Source organism: Nycticebus coucang, chromosome 12, assembly GCF_027406575.1.
Source record: "Nycticebus coucang isolate mNycCou1 chromosome 12, mNycCou1.pri, whole genome shotgun sequence".
Classification (NCBI taxonomy): Eukaryota; Metazoa; Chordata; class Mammalia; order Primates; family Lorisidae; genus Nycticebus; species Nycticebus coucang.
In genome coordinates, this window is record NC_069791.1 from 112,280,220 (window position 1) to 112,299,066 (window position 18,847).

Genomic DNA, 18,847 nt, shown 5'->3' on the forward strand with positions numbered 1-18,847 from the left:
GGCTGACTGGATACAAAAACTCAAGCCAGATATATGCTGCATGCAAGAATCGCATCTTACATTAAAAGACAAATATAGACTCAAGGTGAAGGGATGGTCATCTATATTCCAGGCAAATGGAAAGCAGAAAAAAGCAGGTGTTGCAATCCTGTTCGCAGACGCGATAGGCTTTAAACCAACCAAAATAATTAAGGATAAGGATGGACACTTCATATTTCTTAAAGGTAATACTCAATAATGATGAGATCTCTATTATAAACATTTATGCACCCAACCATAACGCACCTCAATTTATAAGACATGAGCAACTAGATCTCCTCTAACAGACAGGAGCAACTAGATCTCCTCCACTTCCATAGTAGTTGGAAATTTCAACACCCCTTTAGCAGTGCTGGATAGATCCTCCAAAAAGAAGGTAAGCAAAGGAATTTTAGATTTAAACTCAACCATTCAACATCTGGACTTAACAGACATCTACAGAACATTTCATCCCAACAAAACTGAATATACATTCTTCTCATCAGCCCACGGAACATACTCCAAAATCGACCACATCCTAGGCCGCAAATCTAATCTCAGCAAATTTAAAAATATAGACATTATTCCTTGCATCTTCTCAGACCATCATGGAATAAAAGTTAAACTCAATAACAACAGGAACCTGCATACCTATATAAAAACATGGAAGCTAAACAACCTTATGCTGAAGGATAGATGGGTTATAGACGAGATTAAGAAGGAAATCACCAAATTTTTGGAACAAAACAACAATCAAGACACGAATTACCAAACCTCTGGGATACTGCAAAGGCAGTCATAACAGGGAAATTTATAGCACTGCAAGCCTTCCTCAAGAAAACGGAAAGAGAGGAAGTTAATAACTTAATGGGGCATCTCAAGCAACTGGAGAAGGAAGAACACTCCAACCTCAAACCCAGCAGAAGAAAAGAAATAACCAAAATTAGAGCAGAACTAAATGAAATTGAAAACAAAAGAATCATACAACAGATCAATAAATCCAAAAGTTGGTTTTTGGAAAAGATCAATAAAATAGATAAACCTTTGGCCAAACTAACCAGGAAAAAAAGAGTAAAATCTCTAATTTCATCAATCAGAAATGGTAACGATGAAATAACAACAGACCCCTCAGAAATTCAAAAAATCCTTAACGAATACTACAAGAAACTCTACTCTTAAGATATGAAAATCTGAAAGAAATCGACCAATACCTGGAAGTACGCCACCTACCAAGACTTAGCCAGAACGAAGTGGAAATGTTGAACCGGCCTATATCAAGTTCTGAAATAGCATCAACTATACAAAATCTCCCTAAAAAGAAAAGTCCAGGACCAGATAGCTTTACGTCAGAATACTACCAATCCTTTAAAGAAGAACTAGTACATATACTACTAAACCTCTTCCAAAATACAGAAAAAGAAGGAACATTACCCAACACATTCTATGAAGCTTTGCCTGGGGATCATCACCATGATCCCCAAACCAGGGAAAGACCCAACAAGAAAAGAAAATTATAGACCAATATCACTAATGAATATTGATTCAAAAATACTCAATAAGATCCTAACAAACAGAATCCAACAACACATCAAAAAAATTATACACCATGACCAAGTGGGATTTATCCCAGGGCCTCATGGCTGGTTCAATATACGTAAATATAAATGTAATTCAACACATAAACAAACTAAAAAATAAGGACCATATGATTCTTTCAATTGATGCAGAAAAGCTTTTGATAATATCCAGCATCCCTTCATGATCAGAACACTAAGAAAATTGGTACAGAAGGGACATTTCTTAAACTAATAGAGGCCATCTACAGCAAACCCACAGCCAATATCGTATTGAATGGAGTTAAATTGAAATCATTTCCACTTAGATCAGGAACCAGGCAAGGCTGCCCATTGTCTCCATTGCTCTTTAACATTGTAATGGAAGTTTGAGCCATTGCAATTAGGGAAGAAAAGGTGATCAAGGGTATCCACATAGGGTCAGAAGAGATCAAACTTTCACTCTTCGCAGATGATATGATTGTATATCTGGAAAACACTAGGGATTCTACTACAAAACTTTTAGAAGTGATCAAGGAATACAGCAATGTATCAGGCTACAAAATCAACACCCATAAATCTGTAGCCTTTATATATACCAACAATAACCAAGCTGAAAAAAGTCAAGAACTCTATTCCTTTCACAGTAGTGCCAAAGAAGATGAAATATTTGGGAGTATACCTAACAAAGGATGTGAAAGATCTCTACAAAGAGAACTATGAAACTTTAAGAAAAAAAATTGCTGAAGATGTTAACAGATGGAAAAACATACCATGCTCATGGCTGGGAAGAATCAACATTGTTAAAATGTCCATACTACCCAAAGCAATATATAATTTTAATGCAATTCCTATTAAAGCTCCATTGTCATATTTTAAAGATCTTGAAAAAATAATACTTCATTTTATATGGAATCAGAAAAAACCTTGAATAGCCAAAACATTACTGAGCAATAAAAACAAAGCAGGAGGAATCACGCTACCAGACATGAGACTGTACTATAAATCGATAGTGATCAAAACGGCATGGTACTGGCACAAAAGCAGAGAAGTAGATGTCTGGAACAGAATAGAGAACCAAGAGATAGATCCAGCTACTTACCGTTATTTGATCTTTGACAAGCCAATTAAAAACATTCAGTGGGGAAAGATTCCCTATTTAACAAATGGTGCTGGGTAAACTGGCTGGCAAACTGTAGGGGATTGAAACTGGACCCACACCTTTCACCATGAACTAAGATAGACTCTCACTGGATAAAAGATTTAAATTTAAGACATGAAACTATAAAAATACTTGAAGAAAGTGCAGGGAAAACTCTTGAAGGAATCGGCCTGGGTGAATATTTTATGAGGAGAACTCCCCAGGCAATTGAAGCAGTATCAAAAATACACTACTGGGACATGATCAAACTAAAAAGCTTCTGCACAGCCAAGAACATTGTAAGTAAAACAAGCAGACAGCCCTCAGAATGGGAGAAAATATTTTCAGGTTATACCTCCGATAAAGGTCTAATAACCAGAATCCACAGAGAACTCAAACATATTAGCAAGAAAAGAACATGTGACCCCATCTCAGGGTGGGCAAGGGACTTGAAGAGAAACTTTTCTAAAGAAGACAGACGCACAATCTACAAACACATGAAAAAAAGCTCATCATTCTTAATCATCAGAGAAATGCAAATCAAAACTACTTTGAGATATCACCTAACCCCAGTAAGAGTAGCCCACATAACAAAATCCCAAAACCAGAGATGTTGGCGTGGATGTGGAGGAAAGGGCACACTTCTACACTGCTGGTGGGAATGCACACTAATATGTTCCTTCTGGAAGGATGTTTGGAGAATACTTAGAGACCTAAAAATAGATCTGCCATTCGATCCTATAATTCCTTTAGTAGGTTTATACCCAGAAGACCAAAAGTCACAATATAATAAAGATATTTGTACCAGAATGTTTATTGCAGCCCAATTCATAATTGCTAAGTCATGGGAGAAGCCCAAGTGTCCATCGACCCACGAATGGACTAGCAAATTGTGGTACATGTATACCATGGAATATTATGCAGCCTTAAAGAAAGATGGAGACTTCAGCTCTTTCATGTTTACAAGGATGGAGCTGGAACATATTCTTCTTAGCAAAGTATCTCAGGAATGGAAGAAAAAGTATCCAATGTACTCAGCTCTACTATGAAGCTAAATTATAGCTTTCACACGAAGGGTATAACCCAACTATAGCACAAGACTATGGGGAAAGGGCCAAGGAAGGGGTAGGGAGGGGGGAGGTATTGGTGGAGGGAGGGTAATGGATGGGGCCTCATCTACGGTGCATCTTAGAATGGGTACAGGCGAAACTTACTAAATGCACAACACAAATGCCTACATACAGTAACTAAGAAAATGCCATGAAGGCTATGTTGAACAGTTTGATAAGAATATTTCGGATTGTATATGAAACCCGCACATTATACCCCTTGATTGCACTAATGTACACAGCTATGATTTAACAATAAAAATAAATAAATTAAAAAAAAATAGTACTTAAACAGAAATCTCCTTCAGACTGGGCGCAGTGGCTCACGCCTGTAATCCTAGCTCTCTGGGAGGCCAAGGCGGGTGGATTGCTTGAGCTCATGACTTCAAGATCAGTGAGACCTTGTCTCTAAAAACTAACCAGGTGTTGAGGTGGGCACCTGTAGTCCCAGTTACTTGGGAGGCTGAGGCAAGAGAATCACTTGAGCCCAAGAGTTTGAGGTTGTGAGCTGTGACGCCAGCTACTAAGGGTGACAAAGCGAGACTGTGTATCAAAAAAAAAAAGAAAAGAAAGAAACTCTTTAAAATGAATTATTGAGTACTTCTCATTCTTCCTTTATAGCTCTACCTGGGGTTTAGAGAGGGCCGCACAGTCCCAAACCCTAAAAGAACACGGTAACAGCCCTGTGTGTGACCTGGCAGACTGCATCTCTGGTCTCTCCAGTTTCACAATTGTGAAACTCCCTCTAAAAGTGTAGCTGAGAGTCTGCTGAACTGAACCAAAGTAAACTCTCCCAAAGGCCTCCCACTCTCCAATAGCCACGCTATTTGGATACCACTGCTCTGGTAACATTCCTGCCCTTCTGAAGTAAAACTAAAACATTTTCACTGCGTGCATACCTCACCCAAATGGACTGTCAAAGGGCCTGCACTGTCTCCCTGGAGTGATTTGATAAAATACTTCAAACATGGAACATCTAACTTGACAGTTTTCATCTTAACATACAAGGAAATGCACTAGGAAAGCAGAATTGCTGATAAACACATGAAAGGACGTTCTATCACCATGAATTGTATTGAACAATCTCTCCCAGAAAGACTTTCATCTGCAGATATCAAAAAGACACTTGGACTAACACTTACACGAAACATTCTTTCTATTTTAAGTGAAAATTTGAGATGGCTGTAATATAGTCAAGACCTTCAAGACTATGCAGGAGTCCTGTCACACTTCTGAAGCTTTCTGATAAAATCCTACTTTCCCACTTATTCTCTTAAGGATTGACATTAACTCTATTGAAGATTAAAATTAAAATTCCTATTACTACAATGGTCAATTTCATGCCAGAATTCTATCTTAAGAAACTGTGTAACTCAATCACATTCTAGATGACATAAAACAAATTTTACCCTTTGTGGAATTTGTCTTTTTTTTTTTTTTTTTAACATTCTAAGAGTACACTAGTGGCAATGCTGGTTATCCTGGCTTTTAAACAAGTCTGCAAAGATTCAAGGGTAAAGCACAGCATAGTTCAGGGGCTTTTGCTCAGCACACTGGGTAACATCAGTTTCGTCTCTTAATAGGCTACACAGAATAGGTTACACAATGCCTTTATCTCCAAAGAGCCATCCCATCGGTCACTTACCTGCTGTACAGCACTCACAAAAAGCCAACCTCCAGACTTCTTCATGACCAGGGCTGTCACTGTGTCCTAGACTAAGGCTGCTAGTCACTGAAGAATTTCATTTCAAATATACAACTCAGGATCATTGAACCTTAAGCCATTATCAAAATGTGGTTCCCCACCAGCTACATCAGCATCACCTGGGAACTTGCTAGAAATGCAAATTCCTGGGCCCCATGCAAGACTTACTAACTCAGAAACATTGTACGGTAAATCATTGAGATAACAGGAAAACAGTATGTTCAATGTTGTGTTGTTAATTATCATTAAAGATGATTCCGCAATCAGCTAGATAATAATGACTTGTGCTAAATTCTCCAAAAAGTATTTGTATTTGTATTTTGTTTATATTAAATGATTTTGACAAAATTATTAAAATACCAAGGATTATCTGAAAAGCCAAGAGGCAATAATGGAAGCCTTCCACCCGGCTGACACCAAGAGCTCAAACTGTGACAAGCAACTAGGCACTCTGCAAGTGATAACTTGGGGGAAATCGCTGCTGACAGCTGCGGTTCTCACTTTAAAAAAAACACAATTATTATTAAATCATACATTGGTTTTATATACCATTTGACATATTTTCATCACACTGGTTAACACAGCCTTCCTGGCATTTTGTTAGTTATTGTGTTAAGACATTTATATTCTACATTTAGTAAGTTTCACATGTACCCTTGTAAGATGCACTGTAGGTGTAATCCCACCAATCACCCTTCCCTTCCTTCCCTTACCCCCTTCCCCATATTCTTAGGTTATAACTGGGTTATAGCTTTCATATGAAAGCCATAAATTAGTTTGTGGCTAATAAACTAATAGTAGGGCTGAGTACATTGGGTACTTTTTCTTCCATTCTTTGCAGTTCTCACTTTTAAGAAGATAAGTAATTATTCAAACTATTCTCGACAGCTCATTAGCAAAAGTCCAACCTATTTCTTTGAACTGGCCATAAATTAAGCTTGCTACCACTGTAGCAATGAAGACTGGCAAACACTTGAAAACAGAGAACAAAGAATCAGACACTTCCAGCCTTATCAAAATTCTCCAACCTTACCAAGAAGCCTCAGACAACAGGTTCTGGAAACCACACAACATACTAAGCTGCTCTAAGAAGTAAAAGTGCACTAAGATCAAAGGCTATTCTTTGAAGACGTAAGAGCTTGCCTTGGACTGTGGCTTATATGAACCATTCCCTAGTTGTCTGGTATTTATAAAAGAATAGCAAAACAATTACGGTATTAACCCATTTTATGCAGCTATGCTCAAAGAAAAAAATGATAATTGAAAAATGCATGCAAACTGTCCTAAAGGTGATTCAGGAATGCTCTATATGAAGGCTCAAACCTTTGGAACTGAAAAGATCATTATGTTCTTTAGAATTCTGCATTTTAAATCTATATAGGAAATCACTGGTTGTGTTCACAAATGAAAAGAAACTAAGTTTTCCCCCAAAGGAGCAGGCTTTTCAGTACCATAATTGATGGTAGACAAAGAAAGCAAATCCGAGATGGGCTGACAGCCACTGTAAGGAGCTAGCAAAGGTCATGGCCAGTGCTGAAGGGGGCACGGTGCAGGGAAGGGCACACTGCCCAGAAGCCCCGCCACGGAGGAAGCTGTGGACACACCACTGCAGGTTCGCCTGACAGTCCACTGAAGGCTACCCATACCATGTGACCAGTAGTTTAATGTCTTTTAAAAATAACTTTGGCATTTTTTCTTTTTCAAATTGGGATGGGGTGTTTCTATGTTGTCCAGGCTGGACTTGAACTCCTGGCTTCAAGTGATCTTCCCACCTTGGCCTCCTGAGTAGCTAGGATTACAGGTGCATGCCATGATGCTTTGGTATTTCTTTAAGGTTATAAAATTATATAACTAGTGCTGGGCATGGTGGCTGACACCTGTAATCTCAGCCTTTTGGGTGATCAAGGTAGGAGGATCACATGAGGCAAACCTGGGCAACTCAGTGAGACTTCATTTCTACCAAAAAAAAAAAAAAGATTAGCTGGCCTGGTGGTGCATGCTTGTAGTACCAGCTACCTTAGGAGACTAAGGCAGGGGGGGGTCCCTTGAGCCCAGGAGTTCAGGTCTGCAGTGAGCTATGATTGTGCCATTGCATTCCAACCTGAGTGACAAAGAGAGACCTTGTGTCTTAAAAAAACAAAAATCATACAACTAATATAATCTCAAACAATAAATGAAGAACCTTGTATGCAAGGGCTCATCATTATACATATTTATGTGCTATAAAAAACTAATTTTATCAACCTGGGTAGGAAGCATGCAGACATCTCTCACAAAATAAGCTCATTTATTTTGCTTAGTAAAGCTCCTGTGTAAAATAAGAGTAACCACTGGCTAGAAAGGAGTGTCTGTGGCATTAGTTATTTTAATTTCACTCAGGTAGGGGGATACAGTTTTCAATCTAGCCGCTTGCTGTTTTGACAAACAGCATTATCCAACATTTGTCTTTAATCCAACTGCTATCCTTTCTTAAACAGATACAACACTAGAAACAAGGCAAAAAAAGAAATCAAAAAGAAAACCAGCAGCTCATTTAAACAGTCACCATCAAATGAACCGTATCAAATTATATCAAGTAAAAATGTTAAACTAAGCATTATACAAAAGCAATCAGTCAAACAACAGATTGCAAAGTGTCAGAGAAAACGAGCCCCACATAATCCAATGGTCAAAGTCAACATCTTTTAGAATAACTGCTCTGGCCAAACAGTGAGAGAAAAAGAAATCTTTCAAAGATACTGACAAAAAAAAAAATGCACTGTCCCTTTTAGGGAGGCAGGAAGAACACACTCTCAGTGAGGACAGTCAGGGTTATCCCTGCCTCTGCTCCCCTTGGAGCCCCATGCAGATGTCTTAGTTTTAAAATGGAGACAGGCCTGGCACCGTAGCTCACATCTGTAATCCTAGCACTTTGAGAGGCCGAGGCAGGTGGATTGCCTGAGCTCAGGAGTTCAAGACCAGCCTCACCAAGAGCAAGACCTCATCTCTACTAAAATTGGAAAAATTAGCTGGGCATTGTGGGAGCCTATAGTCCCAATTACTTGTGAGGCAGAGGCAAGAGGATTGCTCAAACCCAGCAGTTTGAGGTTGCTGTGAACTATGATACCCTACTCAGGGCAACAGAGTGAGACTCTTTCTCAAAATACAGAACTTTCAGGGCAATCAAACCAAACCAATTCTTAGAGATCCTTTTAACCACAGTATCATGAGGGATCAAAAATGACATAAATAAGACTATGAGGCAAGATAAAGGGGACTTAGATTGAAGAACGTGAGGATAAAATATCAGAGAAAAATATATTTTGTAAACTGGAGAAAAACTGGCTTCCAGCCTTTTGGAAGCTTGGAGTTTACTCTAAGCATCTGCAGTGCTATGATTTTACTTTCACAGCACCTGTCTCCAAAATTAGCACAATCTGGAGGAGATTGAAAACTGACTTCATTTTATTAAAATACTTACTTCCTAGGCTCTTTATGACTAAAGAGTAATATCCAGAACAGCACCAGTCCACAGTTAGCCAGTTTATGATGCGTTATGCTCCCTATCCAAGGTTCAAGATCCATTTTTCATAAAAGATAGGGGGTAGCGGACAGCATATTTAAAAAATATGAGGAGTATTTCATATTGCTCCACTCTGCTATGAGGAGTAATTTGAGTTACTCCTTTACTCAAGCACTACTAATATAAAATTAAAGGATAACATCTTTGAAAAATTTTTTCTGAGACAGAGTCTCACTTTGTCACCCTTGGTAGAGTGCTGTGGTGACACAGCTCACAGTAATCTCAAACTCCTGGGCTTAAGTGATTCTCTTGCCTCAGCCTCCCAAGAAGCTGGGACTACAGGCACCTGCCACAACTCCCGGCTATTTTTAGAGACAGGGTCTCAACTCTGGCTCAGGCTGGTCTCGAACCTGTGAACTCAGGCAATCTACCCGCCTCGGCCTTCCAAGTGTTAGGATTACAGCCTTGCTCCACGCCATCTGGTCATCCTATGAAGTTCTTGAGAAAGCCAGCCCATAGGAAAGGAGGGTCCCATAATCACCACTGCTAATAATCTGCCCCATCCTACCCACCTTGACCTCAGTTCTGGCATCACCAGGGGATTCTGAGGAAAGGGATGTGAATGGAACAGACAGATAAATGGAGAGGCCTTCTGCTCCACTCTGCTGCTTCAAAAATCACATAGCTCCCCAGCATCAAAATTCTCAATACACATGAGTACAACTAGCACACAGGACAGATATTTTCTTTTCATTCACAACTTCACGGCAAGACCTTTAAAATTAAGATACAAAGACAGTTATAAAGTGTTTTTCTTAGGAGTTTCCATTCTCTATAAAAAAGATTTTGTTGGTATCATGTATTCATGCTGTTTGGCTCCTGTCAACAAGGAGACTGCCACCCAAGGGTACTCAGCTAAGTACACACCGCCCACTTTGTTTCTCTATCACTGTCCTATAACAAAATGAAAAACTAGTTTAATGCAATTTTCTTGAAGTTCACAGTGGTGTAAGTCACAGCAGTTACTAAATTTTGCACATATACTACATGCCACACTCTATACTAAGCAGCCTTATTAACAGTGTAGCCCAACGAGGTGAAGGTTTACTACCTCCATTTCACAAATGTAGAAACTTGGCTTTAGAAAGGACCCTCTAAACCAGCTGACCCACCCTGAGGCCTCTGCTCTTTCCCTCAGGCCCCTGCAATCTCACTTCTAAGCTACCTCAGTTGAGTTAGCTGAGCAAGACAACCTAAATATCTTAACATTTGTGTGCCCAAGAAGTGAATGAAACATAGATAGCAATACAATCACAAAAGAAAAATGCTCCGGGTGATTCAATATCAATAGTTTTAATAGATTTAAAAATCTCACTGAAACAATGAGTTGCTCAAACAAACAAACAAACAACAACAACAACAACAAAACACAGCTCATAAAAGGACAAATACACAGAGACAGACAGATTAGAGGTCCCCAGGGGCTGAGGGGAGGGGAAAGATGAGGAGTTATGGCTTGATGGTTACAGAGCTTCTGTTTGGGATGATAAAAAGTTCAGGAAATAAACAGTGGTGATGGTTACACAACATTGTGAACCTAATTAATCTTACTGAATTGCCCCTTACAAATAATTAAAATGGTCTTAGCACATTCAGGGCATTAAAAAAATAAATAGGCTAGGTGCAGTGGCTCACATCTGTTTGGGAGGCCAAGGCAGGAGCATCACTTGAGACCAGGAGTTCAAGGCCAGCCTAAGCAAAAGCAAGACCCCATGTCTACAAAAAAATACAAATACTAGCTGGATGTGGTATCCCAGCTTCTTGGGATGCTAAGGCAGGAAAATCACTCCAGCCCAGAGTCTGAGATCACAGTAAGCTATGATGATGCCACCATGCCACTGCACTGTGACCAGGCACCAGAACAGGACCTTGCCTCCCCCCACCCCAAGAAAAATAAACTAACAGGTTTGTGTCCAGCCTGGGCAACATGACACCTGTCTCTACAAAAAATTAAAAAAAAAAAACAAACCCAGGCAGATCTTGTTACATATATTTTAGCACAATGTTTTAAAAATTAATAATTGAATTATAAACTCTAAAAGGGTGACCGGTATGGTATATGTATTTATACCCCAATAGGACATTTTTTTTTAAATGAAAGAAACATCTTCTAACGGTCATCTAGTAGATGCTGTTCCTTTGCCCTCCTCTTCCGCTAAAAGTCTACAACGAAAATGGGACACAGCACAAAGGCTAAGAACTCTTCATATACTTCAGAGAGAAATACACAAAAAGGTGATGCATTCCAATCTTACAAGCGCACAGTCTTATAAGTAGGTTTTTGTTTGTTTTTGATCTCCACCCTTGCTTCTGCCAAGGCTCATAATTTAATACAAAGTCCTACTTAAAGGGTGTCTACAGTGCAAAAGGTACGACCACACAGGATCTTCTATGAAAACAGTCCTTCTGTTTGCAGCATCCAGTCAGGCAAGCTGCCTCAGCATAATTGTCACCAGGCAGTGACAAGCTGTCTGAAGCCCAGGATGTGCTAGGCATTGTGCATCGTACATATAGTCTCTCCTTTCACCCTCCTCAATTTACAGATGAGGAAGCTGAGGCACAAAGAGGGTAAGGAGCTTGCTCACAACTACACAGGTAAGGAGTACAGCTGGGATCCATCTGCACACATGACATGGCATGATACTGAAAGTGAAGCAATTCTGCTGCAGAAGTCAATCAAAAGCCTTTCACATTTCTAAATTCAAATGGAAACTGACCCAGTGAGGTGTTGTGCTTACCCACAGTACCAACTGTGTTCTCAGTAAGTTGGAAGTCCCAGGAAGATGGAGGAGGACTTACTGTGGACTTCATTTATGCCGTGCCCCTGTAGGAGGGCAGGACGGGCAGGACAGGGGGAAGTTAAGTAGGTTAAGGACAGGGGCAGGTAGGTTCCATTAGGGTCTGCTAGGCCCTTGCAGCCCGTGCTGCAGGGTGGTTATGGCAGTTGCATCAGGAAGTGGCAAATAAAGAGTTGCTCTGTTATCAGTAAGAGGGCGAGGAAAAATTTTTTTTGGTCACCAAAAACAAGTTGATGTTGGGAAGAAAACTTTAATCCTTCAGTTTAAAATCTCGCTAATGTTAAATATCAAGCACATGCATACTATAAGAAAAACACAATTTGTTGCCAACACGATTGCTTTCCATGGAAGAAAAGGAGAAAACACTGTGTGCTTTATTTTGGCCACCACAGTGTTCTCTGTATGTGTGGCTGTTACAGATACCTATACAACCTTCCATAAATTGCTGCATCATATTCCTTTGGGGGAAAAAAAAAATTCTAAAAATCTTCCAAATTAAAACAATCTTGCTTCCATCCTGTGCCTCTCTGACACATCACCATGTGATTTTCTTTCTTTCTTTTTTTTTTTTTGAGACAGAGTCTCACTTTATCATCCTCTGTAGAGTACTATGGCGTCATAGCTCACAGCAACCTCCAACTCCTGGACTTAGGTGATTCTCTTGCCTCAGAGAAGCAAACACCTGCCACAACACCCGGCTATTTTCTTTTTTGTTGCAGTTTGGCTAGGGCCAGGTTCGAACCCACTAACCTCAGTATATGGGGCCAGCACCCTACCCACTGAGCCACAAGTGCTGCCCCCATCATGTGATTTTCTAGTAAATCTTTTTTTTAATTATTATTATTATTTGTATTAAATCATAGCTGTGTACATTAATGCGATCATGAGGCACCACACACTGGTTTTATATACCATTTGACATATTTTCATCACACTGGTTAACATAGCCTTCCCGGCATTTTCTTAGTTATTAAGACATTTATATTCTACATTTACTAAGATGTGATTTTCTAAAAGCAAATCCCACAGGGAAGGCACATTTGCAGCACTGTACTCCAAGTTTACATCAACATGATAGTAAACTTTCTTCTGTATCATTAAACTAAATACATAAAATGCATTCTACTGAAGGGCCCGGCGGCGAATCCTAACCCTGTGGTGGGGTAGAGGAGGGGGGGAAAAGCAGCTACAGTTTAAGAAGACCATTTTTTTTTTCTCTAGTTCTAAATGAGTAATTGACCTTGGGTCTTCTTTGGAATGCCAGCACCTTATCTCAAAACTACTTGTAACATAGCAACCACAGTTTTATTTTGCAGCCAGAAAAAATAGTTTTTAACAGACTCTGTAGTAACTCTTTAATTGCTGGAAAGAGGGTTTTGACTGCAACACTACAGTGTTAACTAACTCCTACCCAGAGATGTTAAGGGCAATGGGAGACATAGGGGATATAAGAGAGAGAGAAGATAAAAAGGCTAGTTAGCCGGGTGAGGAGTGGGGGGCAGAGTGGGTTTTTCACCAGGAGCTGAGACATTCTCAGCAGCCACCCCCTGGGTGAGAGGTGGCCCTTGTGCCCCAGCCACAACCAGGGAGGGCCCGCCCTCACGAGTCTCACAGCCTCCAGGCGGGGTCAGTTCCAGATAGAGCCAGCCAATCCAACATGCACGCCTTTGTTCTCACAGCCTCCAGGTAGGGCCAGTCCCAGATAGAGCCAGCCAATCCTAAACCTCCTAAGTTACCTCAGTCCCTGCACGGACCAACCCCTCAACTTGGTCCTGGTTTCCCCTGAGAAATTTCCCCCGCATTTTGTTGTACCCCAAAATGCATCATGCCAAAGAGTATAAAACCCACCATCATTTCTACCTCGGGGTGGTCCCCTCTGAGCAGAGTCCTGCCGGAGGTACGGCATTTTGAATAAAGTCACTCCTTTGTTTTTTTGCATGTGTGTCTGGTGATCTCTCAGTGGCGGAATTTGGTCTTAACCCTACCACCACCTCTACTTTTATCCAATCTCTTAGCATGTTAGATCTTCATTTTTTTTTTTTTACTTTTCTTTTAATTAACAAATGAAAATTGTTTTTATGATGCATAACATGATGTTCTAAAACATGTATATATTACAAAACAGCTCTATCAACCTAAGCAACATATGCGTTACCTCACATACTTTTTTTGGTGGTATGAATGCTGAAAATCTACTCTCTGTATGCAATTTTCAAGCACACAACACTCCATAATTAACTATAATCACTGTGTTGTACAACCAAGTCCTTGAATTTGTTCCTTCTAACTGAAATTTTGTATCCTTTTATCAACATCTCCCAATCTCCCCTATCTTACATTTCAATGAAGGAAAATAATATACTGAGTATCTACTAAGTTCTAGGAACTATCAAAGTCCTCTTATATCTCATGCACTCTTTATAACCTCCGTGGAAAGTGAATAATTTTATCTACATTAATTAAACAGAGGAGGAAGGAATTTGTCTAAGAACATGTCACTCCTTGTTACAGCTTGCTCTCCTCAGTAGCTCACAGAGCAGTGCCATCCCAGAACAGCAAGATTTCTGGAGGAGCCCTGCCCAGTCACAGGACAAGGTAGCAGCTCTGGACAGTAAACTGCAGGCATCTACCTCTGCCTTTCAAATTCTACCAGTTATAGAGAATAGAGAAAATAAGAGACTTGTTCATTTCCTTACTCTTTCTAAGAACTGAGGTAAATGGAAAATAACTTTCAAAGAAGCACCTTCACAAAAAGTTATCTACATGAGCATTCAAGGTGTCTTGCAGAAACAGAAGATTGTTAAAAGAAAGAGAAGGTCTGATTTTGTGCTTTCTGTTGTGCAATAAAAAGCAAAAGCAGAGAGTATTATTAGCTCTTTGTAGCCTAAAAGGATTTGGCCCAAGGATCCTAACTTCCAGTCTGGTTTTCCATACATTGATTAAAACTGACCAACGTTATGGAAGAAGGTAAATTATCTCCTGACCACACAGCCTCCAACACAAACGAGAGCACATTCCACACAGCCTATCAGCATCCTGGTTTTCAGGACTCAATTCTCTTACAACTTTTGTTCTGATTCCAGGAAAGCAAGGCAGTGTCTAGGACCAGACTGTGAAAAAGACAAAAAGCACCAAGCAAAACCTTGTAGGAGATTCATTATGTTTGGTCTCTGCAGACTGCTCCAATCCCAGTTGTCTCAGGATGTTCTCAATAGTTGACTCAATAAAGCTTCCCAGAGAGGCATGACTGATGCTGGTAAATGCTAATTTAGAATAATGCAGAAATAAGGGGAGTTTATTTCTCTCAAGGTATATTTCTTAAACATTAAATCTGATGAGGGCAGAATAAAATATTATTTACATATGTGGGCAGTTTGATGTCTGTCCAAATTTATGTTAGGACTATGAATGCTTAGTAAAGCGTATAGCCTGTTATGAGGATTAAAAAAAAAAAAGTAAAGCTTACATTTAAAAAGTCTGGTGTCGAAATAAATTAGCCTTCAAAAAAATTTACATATTTAAAAAAAATCATCGACTTGAGATAATATTAGGGGCAACTGTTGGATGTTTTCTACAAAGGAGATCTCAAAAAATAACCAGAAACAAGTTTTGATGTCATAAATTGTACCTGAAAGAAAGAATGAGGTTGATATTAATGCAGAAAAAGGTATCGCAAGAAGCAATTGCTTTTCCCACTTTCTAAATTGGTTAAGAATGGTTGACTATACTTGACCAAGTTATTCTAACACCAAATAACAAAAACAGTTCTTATGCTCAAATCTGGCTGGAATTTTCTTCCAAGATGAAGAAAATTTCCTTCCTTTACAGATGAGGAAATAATAGATGGAAAAAAAGATAGGCAGGAATTTTTTTTAAAGGCCCAAGTTGTCAAGGCAAAGATAGGAATTTTTAGTGGATTATTATAGAAGGATTCCTAAATCTTACCTTCTATTCAACTATTTTTCGTATGCATTTGGGATTTCAGCAAAAAAAAAAAAAATTCTGAATAGACAGATGTCCCAATTTAAAAACTCTGCATTTTACTGTCCAGTTCATTTGGATAACAGTCTTTGTACCATATTAGCAAGATTAGATTGATCTACAAATATAGGAAATCTTAGCTAAGCTTTTTAACCAAAGTTGATTTTGATTGCTTTGCACATCAGTTACCCACATGACTGATGAACTAGATGGCCATCTAGATCTAACCCAAATTTTATCCAACACCTTATTTTATATGGAGTTGATTTTAGTGGAGAGGCAAGGATGGCTGTTTTAAATATTTACAAATGAATCATTATCTCCTAGTTATAAAATACTGCTGAACAATGAATTTGACATGACGTACAAAAATGTAAGGAATAGCCATGATTTAGAACTATATTTAGTGCCACCTGTGTTCTAGGGTCTATGGTATAAGCTATCTTTCCAAAGATTTACAAAGATAAACACTGGCCCCCCAAATAAGAGTGAAGAGTCTGGAAAAGCCTTTTACACCCTTAAAGAACTGGATAGATAGAAAGGACTCAAGTGATTAGCAGAATTAACTTCCCATGCAGAAAAATTCAACTTAATCTCCAACATATACCACACTGTTACCTAAGCCATTTTGAAAGACATTTGAATGTCATTCACATTTATTTCTGAACTTGCATCAAAAAGACCAAATATTAAAAAAAAAAAAAAAAAAAGCAGCAGCCACAGTATAATAGATTTCACTAACTCAGAACCTGTTGGAATTTAAATGTTTGGAATTAACATCTGTCTCTGCAGCATGCCACCTCAGCACAAGCATGGTGGTACTAACATTTACACAGGTGTCTTAAGGAGAAAGTACAACATTCTTACCCGGTAAGGCAATGACAGGACTATAAAGTGCTAAATATAATGGAAGGAAATGATGTAACCAATTTAACACTTTCCATAGTTATTTTTTCCAGTGGTAGAAATTAATGTGGGCTGCCTGGTTCTCTGTGGCTCACGCAGAATTTCCTAGACCCAACCCTGCCTTGAAGCTTCATTAAAGATGAAGGTTTAGGGCTCTGGCACAGTGGCATTCTCTGGCATGTTTGAGGATCACATCCCTAATTTCAGTTTTAATTTTGCTAAGCAAACACAAACCACACTTTGAACTCATAACCTGTAAAGATTCTTTAAAACTGCTTTGAAATTAATACTCCTCCTTAAAGCCGGTCGAGGTGGCTCACGCTGTAATCCCAGTCGAGAAGGCCAATTGCCTAAGCTCAGGAATTTGAGACCAGCCTGAGCCAGAGCAGGACTCTGTCTCTGAAAAATAGCCGGGCTTTGTAGCAGGTGCCTATAGTCCCAGCTACTTGGGAAGGCTCAGGAGTTTGAGACCAGCCTGAGCCAGAGCAGGACTCTGTCTCTGAAAATAGCCGGGCTTTGTAGCAGGTGCCTATAGTCCCAGCTACTCGGGAAGGCTGAGGCAAGAGAATAATCGCTTGAGCCCAAGAGTCTGAGGTTGCTGTGAGCTGTGATGCCAAGGCTCCCAGGGGGGTGGGTGGCACAGTGAGACTTTGTTTCAAAAAAAAAAGACTCCTCCCTAAACCACACTAACATATCACAACAATGAAGATGCCTAAGCCCTTATTCTGTTAGGTCCATTCAGATAAGAGTTCAGGATGTAATGAGAATCAAAATTTCATAGTTTCTTAAAAGCCATCTGTACAACCAACATATACTTAGAAACATTCTTTTTTTTTTTTTTATTAAATCACAGCTGTGTACATTAATGCGATCATGGGGCACCATACACTGGTTTTATAGAAGAAACATTCTTATTATTATTTGTTTTTTAGAATTACAAGTGGGAACTCAGGGGTCCATTGCCCATCTGTGGGATTCCAGCAATGGCACTGAGTGTTTGCTCCACTCTGCTTTTACTGAAGTCTATTTCCCTAGCGGGTAAGATGAGGGAGGGAACAAAGATGCCAGCAGTTTCTGAGTGAACATATCAGCTCCTATTGTTATTATTATTAACCTTACGGGTAGCCTTGAGAAATCTGACTCTGAACCTTGTATTGGGAAAGCCTCAAGCTTGAGATCTAGAAACAGTATTATTTAATAAGAAAATAATGTGAGCATAAATAATCTCACATGTTAAGTTTGTTAGAGGTTAGGTTGAAACATACATACATACATTTCCCTTATTGGAAAAAATTTCTTTTCTGAGATAGTCTCACTCATCTATAGCATCATCATAGCTCACAGTAACTTCAAACTCTTGGATTTAAGAGGTCTGTTTGCCTCCGCCTCACAAGTCCCAAGAGGCTGGGACTATAGGCAAGTGCCAGCATGCCCAGCTATTTTTGTTTTTTTTTTTCCCTCTTTTCAGTAGAGTCAGTGTCTCCCTCTTGCTCAGGCTGGTCTCACACTCCTGATCTCAAGCAATTCACCCACCTCAGCCTCACAGAGTGCTAGGATTATAGGTGTGAGCCACTTCGCCTGGCCTGTTATAGTAAATTTAAATGTAAAAATTACCAGTTCTTTTTCTTGAAAGATATGTACTAGCTCTGGCAATGTTTGCTTCTCTTTTTCTTTCTTTCTTTCTTTTTTTTTCTTTAATTGAGACAGAGTCTCATTATGTTATCCTCAGTAGAGTGCCATGATGTCACAGTTCACAGCAACCTCAAACTCTTGGGCTTCAGCGATTCTTTTGCCTCAGCCTCCCGAGTAGCTGGGATTACAAGCAGCCTCCAAAATGCCTGGCTATTTTTTTGTTTTTAGCAGGCCAAGGCTGGGTTCGAACCCACCAGCCCTGGTGCATGTGGCCAGCACCCCACCCACTGAGCTACAGGCACCACCCCTGCTTCTCTTTTTCTTAAGCTAATATTTTCAAATAAATTATTTCCCAAAAGGTCAATTTCTATTCTCTGATCCACTATACATGAGAAATATTTTATCTAAAGATGCACTATACATCTTAGAATGGGTACAGGTG

At 39.5% G+C, this 18,847-nt stretch overlaps 1 protein-coding gene across 4 annotated transcripts in view; it reads right to left on the reverse strand.

The window, feature by feature from the left end:
- PARN (poly(A)-specific ribonuclease) overlaps positions 1-18,847 on the reverse strand; it is a 272,151-nt gene that overhangs the window by 207,078 nt on the left and 46,226 nt on the right. The window lies entirely within an intron of this gene.